At 45.3% G+C, this 20285-nt stretch overlaps 2 long non-coding RNA genes across 2 annotated transcripts; one reads left to right on the forward strand and one right to left on the reverse strand.

Annotated features, from left to right (window-relative positions):
* The first annotated feature begins 19 nt into the window (after positions 1-19).
* LOC311427239 lies at positions 20-6071 on the forward strand. Its single transcript, XR_014687263.1, has 2 exons — positions 20-155; positions 5064-6071. It is a non-coding gene; the product is annotated as an uncharacterized lncRNA (long non-coding RNA).
* LOC311427230 lies at positions 128-2065 on the reverse strand. Its single transcript, XR_014687258.1, has 2 exons — positions 1274-2065; positions 128-265 (listed from the first exon to the last, which is right to left on the reverse strand). It is a non-coding gene; the product is annotated as an uncharacterized lncRNA (long non-coding RNA).
* Positions 6072-20285: the final 14214 nt, after the last annotated feature.

The following is a 20285-nucleotide window of genomic DNA, read 5'->3' on the forward strand; positions in this document are numbered from 1 at the left end:
TGGGGGGGATGCAGCCAGGAATCATTCATTTCTTATCAATTCTAGCGTAACCTGTGCCGAGCACGTATAACCCCCGGGGATGTGAGATTATTTCAAAATGCTCTTATCTGCCACGAATGTATTGGGGTTTGGTTCATCAGCTTTATTTGCATATGGTAAGTACCAAAGGTTGCTAGGAACTATTTTTAAAGATCAGATTTGCCAGGTGGAGTGATTTCCCGTCAGGTTAGCATCCCTGCTCTAGGTTTGTGTCTAGAAGAGGCACCTGAAAATAAAATAAAATGAAATAAAAATATTAAAATAGAGCCCTGGAAAAAAAAAAGCAACATCAAAACTTTAACTGTTTCCTTATCCAGGAAGCAATCACAATGCTAATGTTTTGCCTTAAGGCAGCTCCAAAACCGCTGAGGCTCTCTGCGAAAGAAGCAGCTGGGTTTCTGGTACAGAAATAACAATTAGGCTTCCTGTAATTAGGGCTGCTAATGAGGAATGCCGGCAGCAGGTTTGGAGAGGCAAAAGTAAGTGTGACCCGCAGCTGGCGCTGCTTCCCACCCAGGGGTGCATAGGTGCAAAAAAATTTATCCTACGGGTGTTGCAGGTGAGTTTGAAGAGTTAAATGTGTTGATTAATAAGGAGAAGGAGGACAAAGAAGAATAAAGAGAAAAAGGAGGAGAAGAAAGAGAGAAAGAAGGAGGAGGTGAAGAAGGAGGAGGAGGACAAGAAGGAGAAGCTGAAGAAAGGGAAAGGAGAAGGAAGAGAAAGTGGAGAAGGAAGACAAGGAGAAAGAAGAAGAAGTGGGAGAAGCAGAAGTAGAAAGGAGAAGGAGAGGGGAAGGGGAAGGAGAAGGAGGAGGAGGAGAAAGAGAAAGGAGAAGGAATATGAGGAGAAGCAGGGGAAGTGGGAAGAAGAAAGAAGAAACAAGCAGGAGAAAAGAGAAATCAGGAGGAGAAGGGAGAAATAGAAGAAGGAGAAGAAGCAGGAAAAGTAGGAGAGGGAGAAAAAGGAGGAGGAGAAAGAATTGAAAGGAAGTAAGAAGACAACGCAGTGCTCGGCATTCCAGTTGGGACCATTTTTTGGTAGGAGCCCAAACGCACTGCCTGGAGCCCACATTAGTTTGCTGTGGGTTTTACGCACTGATAGACATCAGCAACTTTTTATTTCTGGCTGCAAGGCGGCAGAGTTCCTGGAAACGGGCTGGTTTCCCTGCCCAGACAAATACCCTGGCTCGGCTCAGCAGGCGTGAGCGTCCCTGCGGCTCTGAAATCCGCGATACCTGGCTGGAGGAGCTTCCAAAAGCTGCTCCTGGGCTCGACGAGAGGATTTGCTCCGTGCTGGTGTTTCATCAGGCAGGACTTCACCTCCAAGAAATCCCACGGGAGATGAGAGAGAGGTGGAGGGGCTGCTTGGCTCAGCAGGGGATCTCCGACGGGGTTTTTTTTTTTGGAAATTCAGCTCCGTTTCCACGCAGGGCGATGGGGAGGCAGCGATGAAACCACAGAGGGGGGTTTCTGCCTCAGGGTTGCTCTGGGTCTTGTCCTCTGGGATCCGTGCTTTCGGGGAATTTCGGCTCTCAGAGCGTAAGGTCAACGGTGAGGAACGCCCGCAGCCTTTTCTCCAAGAAAGCTGGCAGATTTGGGCTGGGAACCTTCAATTTATGCAATCGGAGTACATCCTGGGGGGAATGAGTGCTGAAACATGAGCCCGTAACATCGCTAGCCAGAGGCTTGGACACAATCCCTTTGTCCATAAATCACATCTCCAGGAGACTTCTCTGAAAGCAAAAATAATATTGCTCACTTTGTTTTTATTTATTTTTTTAATGAGGAGGATGCACGGTTTCTGTGGCTCCTTCCAGAAGCGTATAAATGTCTGTCAGAGGAGGCTTCTTCCCATTTTACTTTCCTTGGGGTGAAAAACATTGTACGTGATATCACTCGAGAGTAGGAAGTGTAACAAGGTACTTTTAAAGCTGCCCTGAAATGTGTGAAATTGAACTCGCCTGCGTTTGCTGCTGAAAGCTGTGAATTATGGTAACTGGGAGATCTTTACTCCAAAACACTCGTGCAGAGCAAAGGCTTGGAAAAAAACAAACCAAACCAAACCAAACCAAACCAAAACACGTTTTCCTCCTTGTAAGAAGTTCAGGGAAACTCTCCTTGCCCTCTATAAGGTGTCAAAGGAAACAGCTTGTTATAGAGGACTAAAAGTTTGAGGAAAACAGGCTTAGGAGCGGGTTGGTTTTCATTTCACGGATTTTCTCACCCGCCTGTAGATGGCTGAGGGTGTTAAGCTTCGGCTCGGCTTTATGATGAGATTGAGGGTGTCACACAGTGCAGCCTCCCAGCTTGTCCTCGCCACGAGGATGTTTTTATTTTTCCTCTCTTTGGCCTGAAAAAATCAGTACTCACAAGGGACGTCCTGCACAGGGTTGTCTGGGTGCTTTGCTCGCCCCCCGCGCTGCTTTTCTCAAAAAATTCTTGGAGCTGGCGGAGAAGCTGAGGAAGCAAACAAACAAACAAGCTGGCTATTTATAGGCAGTAACTCCAAGCCCTGGTTTTAGAGATGCATTGCCCGAGGATCGAGTGGCCTAACAAGTTAGCAGAGCCGTGAGGTCATTATTTGTGTGGGTTCGGAGCAGACCAGTGCAGTATTTTTAGCTTTTCCCCATCCTGCTGCTGGGGAGAGGATTAAGCAGGCATTGCTGCTCCTGAAAGCAGTCAGAGGTACAACCATGATCATGTAACCATGATTTCGGACGTGTGTTCAGCACATAACAGCTTCAGTGCCATGTGTGTATGCCAACAAGGCTGCAAAATGCTGGGGAAGCAGCACTGGTGGGTGCTAAGCCTGAGCAGCCAGGGAGCCAGGGGCTTCTGCATAGACCAGAGAGGCAAATATGAGATAAAAAGGTGCCACCGGAGGCAAAAGAAAAAGGGAGGATAAAGCTGGAAGGGTTAAAGAGAGGGATTTCTTCTAAAAAAGGCAAATTCTGGCTAGAAATGTTTCATCACTGAGATGTGAGGTTACACAGAGAGCTCGGTAAAAAAGGATTTAATAAGGAGACAGACGGGCTGGCTTCTTTTATACCTTTTCTTGTCTATTCCTCAGTTTTTACTCCCTGCACACACCGTCACCAGTCTGCACACTTCCACCAGTACCCCCAGTACAAGGACCCTTGGATTTGCACCTGTATCCATAAAGTCCCAGCTCAGCTGTTTGTTTCTTTTCTTTTTTTTTTATAACAGCCCATGACAGTGTGACTGATGAGGTTTTCCTTGTCTTTGGCCTCCACTGGGTCTGTGTCTCGGTATATTTTGTTTATGACTTTCCCCTTTCCTTCTCGTCTCCTTCTGCACTGCAAAGCTGCAAAAAAAAATAGAAAATAAAAATAAAACCAAATCCCTGTTTTGGCATAAACCAAAGGAAAACATGCAGCTGAGGAGTGTGGCTTTCCTGCAGGAGAAGTTCTCCCAGCGGCTGCCACTGGGATTTTTGTGATGGGGCAAAGGATCCAGGGGCAGGGGAGCTCGAGAAAGGGGTGGAAAGTGCAAACACGGCAAGGAAAGGGCTGGCACAGCACCTCGAAAGCACCCCTTTATCTTTAACGCGTGCATGAGAGCTGAAGGGTACTGCCACTAGGCTTCAGGTGAAGAAGATGAAATGAAGACAAGGCATTTGGAATTAGGACTTTGGCTTGAAATATCAAAATCACGTTAACGAATTACATTCGGAGATGAAGGGGTGAACTAGTGCAGGGCATGCACAACAGCAGAAAAGCCCCAGACTGGATTTTTTTGTGAATCTGCACTTTCTGGTACAAGATGTCTCATCTGAAGCCACGGGCCACATGGATAAAAAGGAATATGCTCACGTTAATTAACACTGAATACGGTTTTTAAATGAGCAAGCGTTTCTCCTGGGGTTAACACCACGATTAGAGCTTCAGTAGGCAAGACAGGTTAAAAGCTGAACGTCTAAAAGCTGAACATCGGAGTTATCACTCCAGAAAAGTTATACTGAAAGACTCCAAGCGGTAGTAGCAAGTTATTTGTCAAAGTAAAGGACTCGGTCTTGCAAACTATCCGTGCTGCCAGCATTTTCAGCTTTCAGTAAGATTGCAAGGACACGGGGTTTTTTTCGGAAGATGAATGCTCCTGCACTTATATCATTTGTTATTCTTTTTTTTTTTTTTTTTTTTTTTTTTTTAATGAGACAGGAAAAATGAACTAGAATACTACATTTTGGGAGTACTTTATCTTCGTTTGTTATTGTTAAATGCAGTAAAGAGCAGCTGCTCCTTCCTCCAGCTGCTCTGGCCCACGACGGCTGATGCAAGGACCTCAACGGCTCCAGTAGACGATGCCAGGACCCCAACCAGCTCCCTGGACTGCACGTGCTCCTTCAGCAGGCATGCACATGGGACAGAGAGTGCAAACAGCGAAGGGATAGTTGAGAAAAGATTTCATGAGAAAATATAGAAGAGAGAACAGACCGTGATCATCAGGCACAAGGTTCAGCCAGAAAATCGCACTGACTGACCCCGTTTCACACACGTTTTGCCCTTCTCGTGCTCTTTTCTCCCTATCCCCCCTCTTTGATCCTCCTGTTCCCTCTTCCCCCTGCACACCCCCATGAGCTCTGCAGTTTCTGCACCCTCCCAATCCCCTTGGTCCACATCCTCCCAGCAGCAAGGTTTGGCCTTAGTGGAAGTGGTGCTGGTAGCTCGTTAGCCCACCAATTAGTGTGACAGGGAGTTCTGCTTCTTGTGATCGTCTCCCACCTTAGAAACCCTCCTTCGGATAGCTCTGGTGGCATAAAAATTCCTACTTTTTCACCTAAATCAGTGTGTCTGACCAGATGGGCTCCCATCACCACCTTCTAGCCTTGGGAAAGGTCCGTGACCAGGCACCCCCGAAGGAGCAGATGCTCTTCTTCCACAACCCTTATCATCATCTATACATTTTCAAGTTATTTTCTTACATTTCTGAGCTAAAACCACAGCCTCCAGCTACGAGAGCTGCTTCACACCAGCCTTATGCACAAATTTCTTCTCTTACTCGCAGGTTACTCGCAGGTTCTCACGTAGGGAATACGTTGGTGAAGAAGACTGGGTTGATGCCAAACACCACTCCAAACACTCCCCAAACACTGCTGTGCCTGTTAATCACTCGAGAAGTCACTGACTTTGAAGATCTGCTAGGGGAGGAGGACGCATCTCACCCAGCTTTACATACCAACATCTGGATGTTCCCGCTCAGCGCAGTTGCCTTTGATTCCCTTGGAGCCCACAGGAAAAAATTGACACTTTCTGGATGCGTCTTAGCTGGTTTCCATCAGAACTCGTGGTCAGCAGTAGAAAATACCTGCAAAGACTTGAAATGATTTTGTGTATCTAATCTAGCAGAGCTTTAGCATGAGCAGAAAGAAAGAAAAGAAGGATTTTAGCAAAACATGCCAAGTACCTCTCTTCTTGTAGAAAACAGGGCATTTTGTAAGAAGACAAAGAGGAAGGTAATAAACTATCTGCCACCGTTTCAGAGAGAATTGCTTGGAAATCTGGAAGGAAGCCCTCCGCTCTGCCCTGCCAGCTGCCTTGTATTCATCTGACACCGAGATTTAGGCCTGCAAAGCTTGGACTGGCATGCAACTGCCTCTTCGAACGCTGCTCTTTTAAGGCATTGGATGTAATTGATAGGGATGACTGAGTCAGGATCTCTGGTTAGGGGACAGAGTCCTCAATTGCTCCTTTCGTTAATGAGGAGAACTGCAGAAAGGTACAGTAGCTGCCTCCAGCCTTCCATCTTGCAGAGCGTAGCAGTCTCGTCTGTGTCTTTCACAAAATGGAGGAGCTTAGGTTTTTAGGAGAGACATTTCAGCACTCGATGAATGAACATGAGCCAGCAGCATGTCCCACGATGACAGCAGAGGGATGAACGTTGCCCTCGAAGTACAAGTTGTGCTTTAACTCTTGGATTCCTTCCTCGGATTCAGGCATCACCAGCAAAAATTTCTTTCCTTTTATAGCTCTTTCCTGAAAAGAACCACAGAAACAAACAAAAAAAAGAAAACAAGACAGATGGCTGGAGGGTTTGCTGAAGTGGAGCCCTGCTTGTTCTGCATGCTTATGTCGCTTCAGAAGAGTTAAACAATTTTTAATTGCAACACTTCTGGTTCTAGCGCACACCACTTGAATTTTCTGCTACCAAAGATTGTACACAGTTACATGAAAACAAGCTTGGCATTCAGGGCATTTGGACAGATTAATCATACTTAAGGAGAAACTCAAACAATTTGCTGAAAGAATGCATCTTGACCAGGATGTGTCTTTGCTGGACTGCATACAAAAGCAGGATCAGAAATATTAAGTGTTTTTTATCAATCTCTCTGCATGAGTTAGGGGACTGAAACACAAGCCCATTGCTCGTGAGCAGGCAGTACCACCTGTCCCATTTCCCATTTGTAAATTGTTGTCCCATTTACAAGGGAATGTAATTAACAGCAATTTTGACTTCTCAGAGATAAGAAAAAAACTCTCAGAAGGCATTGGAGAAGACTGTGAAAAATGATGTCTGTCTCAGGAATGGTACAAAGGTCTCGTGGCACACACCAGACCAAAAGGACAAAGTAGGAAACCCAGAAGCTCCCAAAGGGAAGCCCACATGACACAATGCTCTGTTAGGCAGCAGAAATCAGACAGGCAAATATCTAACCACAAAACCAGCTGGTCACTTTATCGTATTGCTTGTGGCTAGAATTAAAGATAAACTTTTCCTCCAGCTCTGTGAACTCACTCACCAGTCTCTAATTGTCTAAACACCAAAATGAGAGCTGCTCTTGGAACAGATTACTCAGGATGATCTTTTATAGAGCCCGTACTTCTTCTGGAGCAAGAAAAATTGCCCACAGCCACGGAATTGATAGCAATGTGGCACTTTGAGGCTGGTCCATCTGAAATTTCCTGGGTTACCAAACCAGACCAACATATGTGTCCTTCCGTGATGCAACTCCAACTGTCCCAGCTGCCTAGCTGACAGCAAACAGCTCCCGCTGAGGTTTTCAAATAGATTTATGGATGTTCTTTCTCCAGCAGGCTAATTTGTTTGCTGGATTACGCAATTAATCTTTGTAGTCTGAATGAGCAAAGCCAGGGCAGATGTAGTGCATTGTGCTTGGCTGCTCTGACCGCGTCCCAGCTGGCTCCCCCGGCCACGATTTCTATGGCATGTTGTTGGTGTGGTGGGGATGGTCTGCTCACGTACAGCCTGGTGGGGATGCTCTTCTCCTGTACAGCACGATGGGTTCAGTCTGTTCCTGCTCTTGGCATAAGTCGTAGTCAGGTCTGTGAGTATGAAATCACCCCTTGAACAGGATAGCTCATAAACATGAACAGGATAGCTCGTAAACATGAACAGGATAGCTCATAAACAAGAGAGCCCAAGGCAGAGCACATTCTGAGAAGCAATCTGATAAGAAATTTCCGTTTGACTACCAGTCGATCACTTTATCTCATAAATAGGAAAGGAAAAGCCATCACGACACCATTCCCCTGTTGGTGAAGGCTGACAGTGTCTCACTCCCCTGTGAGGGGAAGAGGATTGCGCAACCCGATTTCAAAATACATATTTAAAAGACCCGAATCCTGGAAAATTACTGACCAAAAGACAATGGCCTCGTAATCCTCTGAATAGAGACCCCAAACAAGAACTCTTGGAGCTCTCCAGGGACTGAACCCACAATTTCCCCCTGAGCTGGGACACCTCTTCGGGTGACCCGTGGGACTCTGCATCTCAGGGCTGAATCCTCGAGGAACGAGCTCGTCTGCAGACATACACCACTGAGGGAATAGGGTGAACTAAGAGGGGTTTTTGAAGCCCCTGAATTTAGAACAACCCCCCAGGATCCTGCAGTAAGGTGAACCTTGTCATTTCCAAACCTTTAACTAAGTCACTGCTGCTATTGTAGCAAATCCCTTTACATCACTGTGTTAATTGACTGATAGTTACCTACTTTTCCTACTGGTGAGTGCTGTTAAAATCATGTCATCTAGCCTTGTTACTTGCTATAAAGGTATATAATAAATCCTTAATTGCTGTGTCATTAGAGTTGCATAAAATCTAATTCCACAACAGCTGGAAAGGACACCTCTCTTCCTGGCCTTCCATCTAAAACCTCGTTGGGGGTTTCAGAAACTCCCTTTTTTTTTCCCATTTTTTCTGTCTGTCCTGAGAAGCAGTGCTTTAAAACGCAGGAAGCCTGAAACAACAAACCTACTGACAACTTAGTCACATTATTTCAACCCAGTATTTGAAGGGAAAGGGTGTGTTCTATTGTGTAAATCAAGCTCAGTAGGAGCATTTTGCTGTGCAGGAAGGATTTGACAACAAATATAACTTTAACTAAAAGGACAAGCAAAATTGCATTATTTTTTAGAACAAATTAAGAAGCCTCATGTTAAGCAGCCAGCCTAGCCGGTGAGCTTGGGAAGTGTCCTACAGCACAGCGGGGCCATAAAATGAAGGCATCAATGTGGCTGGAAATACACTGAGAACAATGAGAAAATCAGGTTAAGGGGACTGATGGATAGTGTGCAGAATTACAAAAGATGAATTCACAGCAGATAAGAAAAGCCTTTTTGATGTAAGAGTGTGTAGGAAGACACTGAATGTGTTGGAAGGGGAACTCAGTACACTAGAAGTTAAGGGAGGTGTTTTTTTAACAGCATTCCCCATGTGTACTCTTGGGAGGCTGTGATGGCACAGTGGTTGAAGCAGGATTGCGTAAAGGACTAAAAGAGAATTTAGCCAAGTTGTTGGAAAGAAAAGGAGGGATGGTGGCTATGGAGAGAGGCTAGAAGCAGAAAGATCTGAATGCAGCCTGTGGGGTGAGGTTGGGTGGGAATTTGGTGTCTTTTCATGAGAGAGAAGCTTTTGGTGGTGGTGGTGACGGAAAAAGAAAGGGAAGAATTTGAGGAATTAGGGAGGGAGAAAGCAAGATGCTAGACAGCATTTTTTGTGTGAAATGATCAGAATATAAGTTTCAAGGAGGAACATTTGATCATACGGACAATGAACGTCAAATTTCCAAGATGGGAGGTATTTAGGGACAGGTTGCTAAAGCACTGAAATGTCTAAAGACATACAGAGGTCCCCATATACAGTTCCTAAAAATGTCTCTGCTCTAATTTTTGAAATGTACAGAGAGCACTTCACCCCTAGTAAATAGCCAGGAGTGTAGAAGTTGCAATTGTGCCTCCCCTGACTGAAACTATTTCCTTTTGCAAATTAACTACACTAAAATCCGACCCTCCCATATCCACTTTCAATATTAGACAGGATATAGTTGAGTACAGGCTGGAGAATGTGAACAAAATGGAAGGATGTCAGCTCAGCCATATTCATCTTTAGGTAGCTCAAGGTAGCTGAGTACAATCCCACAGTTTTGCCATCACAATCTATGCAGAAAACTGAAAACAAAAACCAACAAAACCCCACAAAGTCAGTAGCTGCTTTGGGGACACACTTACACGTAACTTCTGTTCCTTTACACATTTTAACAGGGCAAGAGGATGGTGTGGCAATGTTATGTAGCATTTTTATATTGCCTTCTTGCCCCGCCAGGTTAAAAATTTGTTGAAGCACAGATCAGAATTTATTTATTTATTTATTAGGGTGACACGGAAAGCATTACTCAGAGGAACTTTGCAGGGTGACTTGTATCTTCTGATTTGTTCTGAGAAGTTCTAACACATTTTTCACAAAGAAGGATGTAATTTCTAAGGCCGTGGTTTAATGAAAAGTAAATCCAGCTTAAAAACTTCTGAACTGAATTAAAGCCTACTACGACTACATGATGCAGAGCACTGACCCAATATAAATTCAGTGTGTTGACTTAAGTTGGTTCAAAAAATGATGCTGGATTCCTTATGTACCAGCGGGGCCTGTGCCAGATCAGATAATGTTTGTTATTCCCAGCTAGCAAAGGGAATGAAAGCATAAAAGTAGTGCTAGTTAAGAAATACTGATTCACAGGTAATTCAGATTGAATCTGCATTGCAAAAAATTGCTGAATCACAGCCAAAGAAAATAAAAAATAAACTGCTGAGAACATTTTGACCAGAACATTTTCACTTTGAATTCATTTTAAATAAAAGCTATGAAAGGGGAGTGTTCCTCAGACTGGTTTCTACCTTTGGTGTGGCTGTATATAATTCAGTATGAGGTTCTGCACAACCTTTACAATCCTTTATTTGGCACACATACATTTTTTTTTCCCTTTTTCCCTGTTAGAGATCACTTTTTACTTTTTCTTACAGGGTATTTTGTTAACTGAATTGTTCAGATGTACAGCAACCTCTAAGCCCTCTGCAAACATCTCAGACTCAGTCAGGAAACAATCTGGGATTATCTGAATGGACCTGCCCCAAAACAGTTGTCTCAGGCAGGGTCATAAATTGTCCTGTGAAACTATATTATTCTTTAAAATTGAAAATAAGGCCCAGACAGGATGTCGGACACTCGTCTGAGACACACAGCATTCTGAAAGATTAATTCTGCCCTCCTGTCAAAGGGAGTGCAGTCAGCAGCCATCCACATCCTTTGACCTCGTCTGCACTTACCATACACTTCAAACGGCGTCACATTGGTAGTAATGCTCTGTCTTTGCTGATTTTAATTACTGCTGTGAGCAGAAGCCCCAGCACTGAACCTGTGGGTGTCACAGAGGCAGGTGAGGACAGGATGCTGGTGGCCCCATGGTTCTTGCATGGCCATGGCCATACTCTCCGTCGTGGCACTGGTGTAGAACAGTTCAGTTGGCTGGGATCTACAAAGATAGAATCAGAGAATATCCTGAGTTGGAAGGGATCCACAAAGATCATCGAGTCCAACTCCTGGCACCACACAGGTCTACCCCAAAATTCAGACCATAGGACTGAGAGCACAGTCCAAATGCTTCTTAAACTCTGACAGGGTCGGTGCTGTGACTACGTCCCTGGGGAGCCTGTTCCAGTGCGTGACAACCCTCTCAGTGAAGAACTTCTTCCTGATATCCAGCCTGAACCTCCCCTGTCACAGCTTGACACCATTCCCTCAAATCTTATTGCTGGTCACTAAAAAGAAGAGATCATCTCCCTCCCCTCCACTCCCCCTCGTGAGGAAGCTGTAGGCCGCCATGAGGCCTCCCCTCAGCCTCCTCTTCTCCAGGCTGAACAGGCCCAGTGCCCTCAGCTGCTCCTTGTATATCTTCCCTTCTGGGCCCTTCACCATCTTCAATCACTAAAAATGCAGTGAAATTCTTGCCAGGTGAGCTCCCCAGTGCTTGTGCAGCAGGGACCCAAGGCTGTTGGCACCCCCTGGGCAGCCTCTTTCCTCTGCCGTTCATCACAGGGTCACGGGTGCTGACCCTAACTGGCAGAGCTCCTCGATAGCACTGGCAAGTAATTAAAAAAGACTAAAGCCAAAGAAAATTCAGGCAGTGGTCACCAGGCAGTCGCTGTCCCGCTGAAAACAAGCTAGTCATCTTGCAGCATGGAAAGCTCATCCATGCAAGGCTTGAGGCTGCAGGGACTTGTCAGGACAGAGCCCACAGCTTTATTCTGGCAAGAGCAAATTTAAAATTAATGAGAGATTGGTTAGTTGACTTTATGAAGAAAAAAACATCAGGAATATAAAATAATATAAAATAATCAGGAAATGTACACGGGGAAGAAAGAGGTGACCAGAGAGGTGGTAGCTGGAGGGTGCCCAGGATCCAGACACATCCTCTGCATCCTGGTTTTGCTGGAACCAGAAGCATGACCCACGCAGGACCAGTGGTGGAGGACAGATGCTCTTCATTTCAGCACAACGCTGAGCTCTTGCCCCTCGTCCTCCATCACTGCCCAGAAATGAGCAAACACCCAGCGCAAACACGAGGCGCGGGGCTTGGGAAGGGCCAGGAAAAGGCTGGCATGGCAGCCACCACGCTGCCTGCTGGGATTTGTTCCCCATTAATAGCATACAGTGTTTAAAATAACCAGCAAGGTTATTTTAAAGCTCTCACATTGCCACTTCAGACTGCAGTGTTATTTCTCATGCATGCAGCCAATTGCTGGAGCAATTAAGAATTTTCCTTGATGTAATAATCTAATCGCAATTTACTCACAGTCTTGGCCCAACTGTTTTGGCAGCAGCGTTTCAAAGCACACGCTGTGTGCTTGTCGTATCCAAGGCAAAACCTTTGGAGCAGTGGCTCAGAGGAATCCCTTCAAGCCTCTCTGCCAGCTGCAAGCTCAGCCCTGAGCTCATACTGAGGCTATAAATATAAATTTCCGTCCTTTAAGGAATTTGTGTGGTATGGCACTGTTGGATATAGACACATTTGCCTGCCTCTGTTTTTTTTTGTTTTGTTTTGTTTTGTTTTTTTTTCTTGCCTCTCCCAAGGGCAGGAAACATTTTTAGTCAAAGGTTACTCAGGGACAGTTAAGGGACCCAACATTTTTAGCATTTTACAGCAACATAGCTGCTAGTTTGGTTGTAAGGAAGCTGGTACCTGGTGCCAAGGAAAACCAAGCCAGTAGCCTCCTTTCCTCCAGACTAGACAGCCCCAATGTCCTCAGCTGCTCCTCACAGGACATGACTTCTTTTTATCTGCTTTGTTGCCCTCCTCTGGACATGTCCAAGTACCTTAATATCCTTTTTATACCATGGAGCCCAGAACTGCAGGCAGTATTTGAGGTAAGGACATACCACCACTAAACACAGCAGCAGAATCGTCTCTTTTGATGCACCCCAAACTGGTGTTTGCCCTCTCGGCTGCCAGGGCACGCTGCTGGCTCCTGCTGCCACCAGCAACCCCAGTTCCCTGTCTGCTGAGCTGCTCTCCAGCCACATGTCTCTGAGTCTGCACCCGTGCCTGGCATTACTATTCCCTGGCACCACACCCAGCACTTTCCTTTGTTGAATTTCACGTTGGTGATTGCCCAACGTGGTGCCTCTGGCACTGGTGGCAAGGCACCAGCCCTCCCTGCTCACCCACAGTCACGTTTTTCTCCCATGTCCAGCAAGGAAACACATCCTCAGGACCTGCCAGATTCCTCACAAACAGCTGTGTCTTGGTTTGAACCAGTGCCAGGCTGGAGAACAGCTACAATGCAGGAAAAAAAAAAAAAAAAAAAGGAGTTAAGTGAGGTGACAGCTCCACATTCCTCATGCAGATTGAACGTCTGAAGATGCATGTTGTTTAGTGAGGTTTTGTAACCTTCTGAACAGCCTGAAGGACTTGAATTCTTAGGAGCCAGCGGGTTTTTGTATGCAGCAAGCACTTTTAACATCTGGCAAAACATGTGTACCTAAACTCTACTGTGGCTTTTAGTGGGAAAGAAGTTTCGGAATCACCTTAGTAGTGATTAATCTCATATCAGAGAGTGAGACTCTTAGCCACGCTGCTTATTTTGCATTCTTCAAGCTTTACAAATGTAACATGAGACAGCTCCTTAGGCTGGAGATGTCTGTGACAGGCCAGACTGCAAAAGACTGGGAAAGTATGGGAAAAGAAAAGCAAATACCCAAAGACCAAACTCTGTGGCATTCGTGGTTTTTTTTGTTTGTTTGTTTGTTTGTTTTTCACATATTTTGCAATTCTAGGGGGCAAAAGTCATCAAATTAATTCATCCATCTGGTCAACTTGACTTCTTTTATTGGAAAACAACTATCTTTATTTGAACTTATAAATAGGACATTCTTCAGGAAAAAATAAAACTGCCAGAATTTGGCCTTATTGCCATCTGAGTGGTTGAGTCGGACATTCCAGAAACGGCCACTCCACTCTTTGTGTCTTGTCCAAAATTGGAAAAACTCGCTGTCTTTTTTTATAAGCCCCCTTTTAGGTATTGAAAAGCTGCAATGAGGTCACAGCAGAGGGGCTCCAGCTCCTGCAGCATCCTCATGGCTTTCTCTGGACCCTCTCCAACAACCCCACATCCTTCTGGACCTGGATGCAGGACTCCAGGTGGGGCTTCACAAGGGCAGAGAAGAGGGGCACAATCCCCTCTGTGCCCTGCTGCCCACCCCTCTGGTGGTGCAGAGCCCTGATTTCATCTTTCTATTTCATCCCTGGAGGCAGCAAGCGTGAAAATGTTTCCCTACGGCACAAGAAGGGGCATGCCAACATTCCCTGCTTGGTAAGGGAAAAGTGTTTTTTCCTCTGGTGGAACAACATCTCAGCTCTCTGAAGCTATTACTGCTGCTTCCACTGGAAGTGGCAGCACTTTAAAGGTTGCTGTCACACTAATTAGTCCCTGATAAGGATGCAGCATGATGGTCCCAGGCACGATGGGGCTGATTCATACAGGTGAGTACCAAGCACTGGACTTTCACTTTACAGCTCTTTGCAGAGCAGGCTGCTCCTTCCCCCATGTGATCAAACGAAGGGTGGGTTATATTTCCACCTCACTCCTTCTCATTAAACTTGCTGTTGCCATCGAGGCTGAGTAAGAAGCAAAAAGCTACTAAAAAGTGAAAAAAAAAATTAAAAATGTCCTGAGATTACAGCCTTCAAATGGAAATGGACTGGCACAGTGGTCCTTGGGGTTTGTTTTCTTTAGCTCAGGTGACACCTCTACTGACCTCTGGAGATCCCAGGGTAAAATCTTGCTCCTGGAAGGTGGTTTCACCATCATAACAGAGGATGTAGTGGATGGTCCTCCAAAATAAAATGGTCCTCTGCAGCTGGAGCTCACACAGCACCTGAATCTTTATGTGGTGTCTTCCGAAGAAGAGCTGTCACAAATAAATCTAAGCTGTTTCAAACATCATCTAGACAAATCCACGGAGAGACATCGATGCCTTTTAAATACTACAACGCAGCTATGGAAATCACTAAAGCCCTGGAGTGCCAGAGTGAGGAAAGACTGCAATATTCAGGTGATTCTTATATTCTGGGTGTCTCTGCTAGAGACTGGGATCTCTCCGGGTTATCCCCTCGACAAAAAGTGGGCCCAGGCAACTCAGGACGAGTGCAGGAGGGCAGTTCTCATACTTGAGTAATCATAAAATGGATATATAGAACTGGCTGTCTTATTTCAGCTCTTACTTTTGTCCCAGTCCGGGAGCATGACTTTATGCTGCTCACCAGTGACGCATTTTGGAACCATCTCAATAGCTGCAGAAGGCTCATGAGATAAGGAGGTAAGATAACACCGACCATAACAATCACCTCCCTGAACTGAATTGCAACCACAGGGTGTCTTACACTGCAAAGCAAGATGGAACTGTAAAGCACTTTATAGCTAATCAACGTACGAGGAAATTAATTTCCAAACTATCAAGAAGGTTTGGTGAAGGCTAAGGAGACCCCAGAGTCACGGCTCTGAGGCAGGCAGCAATACGCAGTGAGCTGGGAGGCTGATTTTAAAATTTCAGCTGTAGTTTTGAGTGCAGCGATGATCCAACAGAAAGCAAATCCCATCCACTGGATCCACTTCCCATGATCAATGAGTTGAATCCTTGGCCCTGCTGCACAGGGAGTCATCTGGAGCAAGCAGGTAGGAGTGGGAAGAAGATGTGGATTTTTACACCTAAACTGTATTAAATATAACAAGAACCCATACCCACAGACAGGGGATTTCATTCTGGCCATCTGCAGGGTTAAAGTCTGAGACCCTTCAGTGATGCTGCCACACAAACCATTCCCAACCCATTTTTGCTCTTTGCACCATTGCCTTGGTTGGGCGGTTTGGTTGCCTTTTATTATGCAGATAACGTGGAAAAAAAATGCATCCACGTTTCAATAAATGGATAAATGCCAATAAATTCTAAATAATAAACAAACTGGTTCTGTTGTTACCTAAGGAAATATGATCAAAACAGCCTCGTGCCTGCACTTCCATGACTAGCAGCACATCGTGCTATCATGCTCCTCCACTTCTTGGCTGCAAAACAGAGATAAAAAAAAGGCTAAACATGGATGGGGCATCACTGCTTGGAGCAGGGCTGTCTGGGATCTGCTTGCTTGTTTGCTACAGTCTCTCAGGCAGGGAGAGTGAGAAAAGCATGCGATGTGGTCAGCAGGAGGGGAAAGATCACGCCGTGGCGAAGCACTGGGGGCTGCACTGAAACATGGGCAGGATTTGGCAAGAGCTCTCTTCAGTTTCTTGTGCCTAGGTGAAGGAATCCTCTCATGTAACTACGGCCACCTCAGACTTAAGGCTTTTATTTTAAACTGCATAATAAAGGATATTTAGATGTGGGGGTAAAGGCATCCTGTGAATGTCGGTGTCCCCAAAGAGGATGCTCTGTCCATGAGCAATGTCTCCTTCCCTCTCCCTCTCTCACCTTCTACTTAATGCAGAAGACATCCAGATGACCAGCTCAGACTGAAATCAGGTGAGATGAATTCCAGCCTCAGTGCTGTGGAATTAGAAAAACATATATATTAGCATTTCTTTAAAACTGAACATTGGTATCTATGGCAGCAAAAAGAAACTACAGAACTCAAAGGGCAAATCAGAAACAAAACAAAACAAAACAAAACAAAACAAAACACAAAGAACAACTGAAAATATCTTATTTTTATGGCCCAGCTGTCTTTACGTGGTAGTTTTGGAAAACACATTTGTGTTATTGCCTTCCCTGTGGCTCAGTCTGCTTGGCCTCCATTGCTTCCCTCCTCTAGCAGCAACTGTATTTGCTTTAGCTTTCTCACAGAAACACCCTGCTAATCCAAACTTCCTCATTCCTGATACAAAACCATTTTATAGTACCCTGAACAACCGTCTGGAGGTCTTGAGCTTCTCTCTTGTGTTAAAGTGGATGTTTTCAACCTGTCTCAGTACATTGAGTTTGATTTAATTATCCCTTCCCTTCTAGAGCATTGCTCCCAGGAGCCAGATTTGTTCTCCCACTGGAAGGAGCTGACAGAGCCAAGGGCAAGGTTTCCTGGGGAGATGGCTGGTAAGTGTTTGCTGTTCAGGTACAGTTCAACCACTTTCATTTCCTACATAATGCCAGAGTACTAGCATGAATCTTGAGTCCTAACTTTGATCTGAAAATAAGAAAGGGACCAGGAAGCAAAGCTATGATTTGCCTCTTCTAAACGCAAGGAGAAAATGGAGCTCTTTGGATGTTTTTCAGTGGTGATTAAGATCACCAAATAGGCTCAGTACATAAGAACAACTCTGAACGTGTTTTAGCCTACATATTTCTATAGCTTCTCATTCCCCCCAGGCAATTCCTTCTCCTGGGCTACCATGTGGGCTGTTCCTGTTTTTAAACCAAGGCTCAGGTGGGCTCTGATGGACACTGCAGCTTCCCCCAGCATCGCGTAGCTGCTTGAGCCCAAAACCAAATGCTCCTTTCTGGAAGCCCCAGAATATTGGTATTTCAGTTGTAGCTTGAGAAGGGCACTTAAAGGGCCCTACTTCACCCTAAATGATCACTTACGGATCCATTTCTGCACTTGGGGTTGCCAGAGACATCCGGAAGTCCACTTTGACCCAGACCCTTCAAGGAAGAGGCTCTCAGGTCATGAATATCCACTTGCCTTACCCTGCTTGACCTATAAAAAGAGCTGCTCTTGGTGTGATTCACTGCTGTTAAGCACTCGGAAGCATGATCGAATATCCCATATCTGTTGCTGGGATCTCTGTCTGGTTCCCCAAGTCTGGTTTTCACTTCGTACCCTAAGTTCTCCAAAGTGATTTTGTGGCTGAAAGATGGTTCTCAGAAACCCTCACTGAGAAGCAGACAAAAAGGGAACAAACACAACTCTGCTACCAGTCCTTCCCTAAACCCGGGGGGAAGTTACCACTCCTTGAGAAGACAAGTGAAAGGGTTGAACATATCCAGCACCCTGTCATCACCTACTGCAAAGCTTTTAAGTCAGAAGGAAAGAGCAACCAGTGTTTAGTTCCTCGAGTAGCTGTAAGAAGAGGACCAGAGGGTGTGGAGAAGGTGAAACACGGTGTTGATACCCTCCTTTCCAGTCCATGGGTAATAATGTGTAATAAGATAACATATTCTCCTTCTCCAGCCTACCAGCAGCCATTCTTTTTACCAGATCTATAAACAGACACCATTCCCTAAAAAACTGCAATCAGTAAGGTTTTAAAGGCGGTGAGTGAAGGCACCTCTTGGCTCCCTCAACAAAAGCTGCTCTGGGAGCTGTAGTTACCCTAAACCCATACAGGAATTCACCCTGCACACACCCAGCCCCAGGGATCTGTATGTATCACCTGTTACACCACTGCTCACCATTGAAGACCTCCATGTAAGAGCTAATGTTTTGTGCATGTGAAGAAGCTACATCAATGTGACAAGCCTATTTTTAAGGTAAATTAAACTTTTATGGACACACAAGCGAGTGGTTCCTAGATAACAAGACATAAACACATCACAGGTGCGGTAAGGCATGACATGTTGCCTTGAATACTTTACTGGGACAACGAATTCTACACTCAGTATCTTTTATTTCTCATTTTCTTCTATCTATTTTCTTCAGTGTTGCTGCCTACTCTCAGCCTGTTCCCCTCATTTATATCACACTAATTTAGCACCCAGACCTTGATGTTGTAACTATCAAAGCCTCCCTATCCCACATCCTGCTCGGTACAGCTTTTTCCTTCTGTGGGGCCCTCCACTCTTCACCATTAAAAATGCTAAGCTCCATGCTCCAAACCCCTTCATCTCCAGCCCCCAGATCTGACCAATTCCCTCGGTATTTTTTTATGAGATTAGGGCTTCCCATTTTATACTAAGAACAGCGGGTGGACCCCTAGCCAAAGAAGTCTCTGAAGGTAATTGAACAGAGAAGATCCTCTGCTAAAAACCACAGAATTATCATAAAATCAAAGAATGGCTCAGATTGGAAAGGACCTTAAAGATCATCTAACTCCAACGCCCTACCATAGGCAGGGATGCTACCCACTAGAATTTCCTCCTAAAACCTAGGCTAAATCTATCCTCTTTTAGTTTAAGAACATTCCCCCTTGTCCTATTATTATCTACCCGAGTAGAGAGTCCTCCATCCTTTTTATAAGACCCTTTTAAGTATTGAAAGGCCGCAACGAGGTCTCCCTGGAGCCTTCTCTTATCCAGGCTGAATGTCCCCAGCTCTCTCAGCCTTTCTTCATAGGAGAGGTGCTCCAGCCCTCTGAAGAGGTCCTCCAGTCCTCTGTAAATTCAAGGTCTGTAGGAGCAGTGAGCAAAGGGACATGACCACTTCTTCCATCTGCATGTAGAAAGCTAATAGAGCTATCCTCAGAGCATCAGAGGGAGCATAAAGATTGATAAGATCCCCAAAAGGAAAGTAGGTCTTTGTCTCTCAATCCAAGACAAGAGAAGAAGCAAGGAGGTTTAGGGATGATCCTTTCCTATTGACAGAAGGTTACCCGGACAGGCTGTGGTGTCTGACTCCTTGTAGATATTCAAAAGCCATCTGGACATGGTCCTTGACAACCCATTCTAGGTGGCCTTTCTTGAGCAGGGGAGTCAAAGCATTTGACCTCCAGCATTCAGTACAGAGACAGGTTGCTTTCCAGGTTTATTTGAAACAACATCAGGCTCTGGGGAGACATCGTTTAATTGCTGCAGAGAGATCGCTTAATTGTTGTAGTTGCCAGGCCTATTGTTCAACCGCAAACCTCCAACATCTGTCCTGTACTTTGGCCAGACGAACAAGATGTACATGTTAATTCCTGTCTGTTAATTAACTTACGTTTCCACTCAAGTCCAGTCTCAGCAAATTTCTGATGATTTTGGGATTTTGACACCAAAAAGCCTGGCGATATCCCCGATCTGCCCTAGTCCAGAGCCACCATGTCACCCCCCAAGCCTGGTGGCAATGGCTCCCAAAGTGGATGATGGCCACCAAACGGGTTGGTGGCACTTGGCACCTAAGAAACCCCTCTGTTGCCTCACACATTGGCCATTGCTACAGAGAATGGTGTTGTGATAATGGGGGGATCCTAATTTCTGATTTTTTTGCTGTTTGTTTTGTTTTGTTTGACTCCATCACCTCCCTTCCAACGCCTGACCACTCTTTCTGAGAAGAAATGTCTCCTCATTTTCAGCCAGGAGGGAGGCCATTTGCACCGCATCATTCAGAAAGCCCTTGCGGAGGCATTAATGATTTATGACCGCTCCATTTTTAGCTTTATTATTTTTAGAAGGGACGGCAGGGAATCAGTGCGCAGGGTGAAGCAAGGGCATGCTGAGATGGCAGCTGAAACACCTCAGGCAACTCAAGCCCCTTTATGAGAGTATCTGGCTAAAATGTGGGTTCATTATTTTGTTAAGGGGCTCAGATATTTA

The sequence above is a fragment of the Aythya ferina genome (assembly GCF_964211825.1).
Source record: "Aythya ferina genome assembly, chromosome: 1".
In the NCBI taxonomy this organism is placed as follows: Eukaryota; Metazoa; Chordata; class Aves; order Anseriformes; family Anatidae; genus Aythya; species Aythya ferina.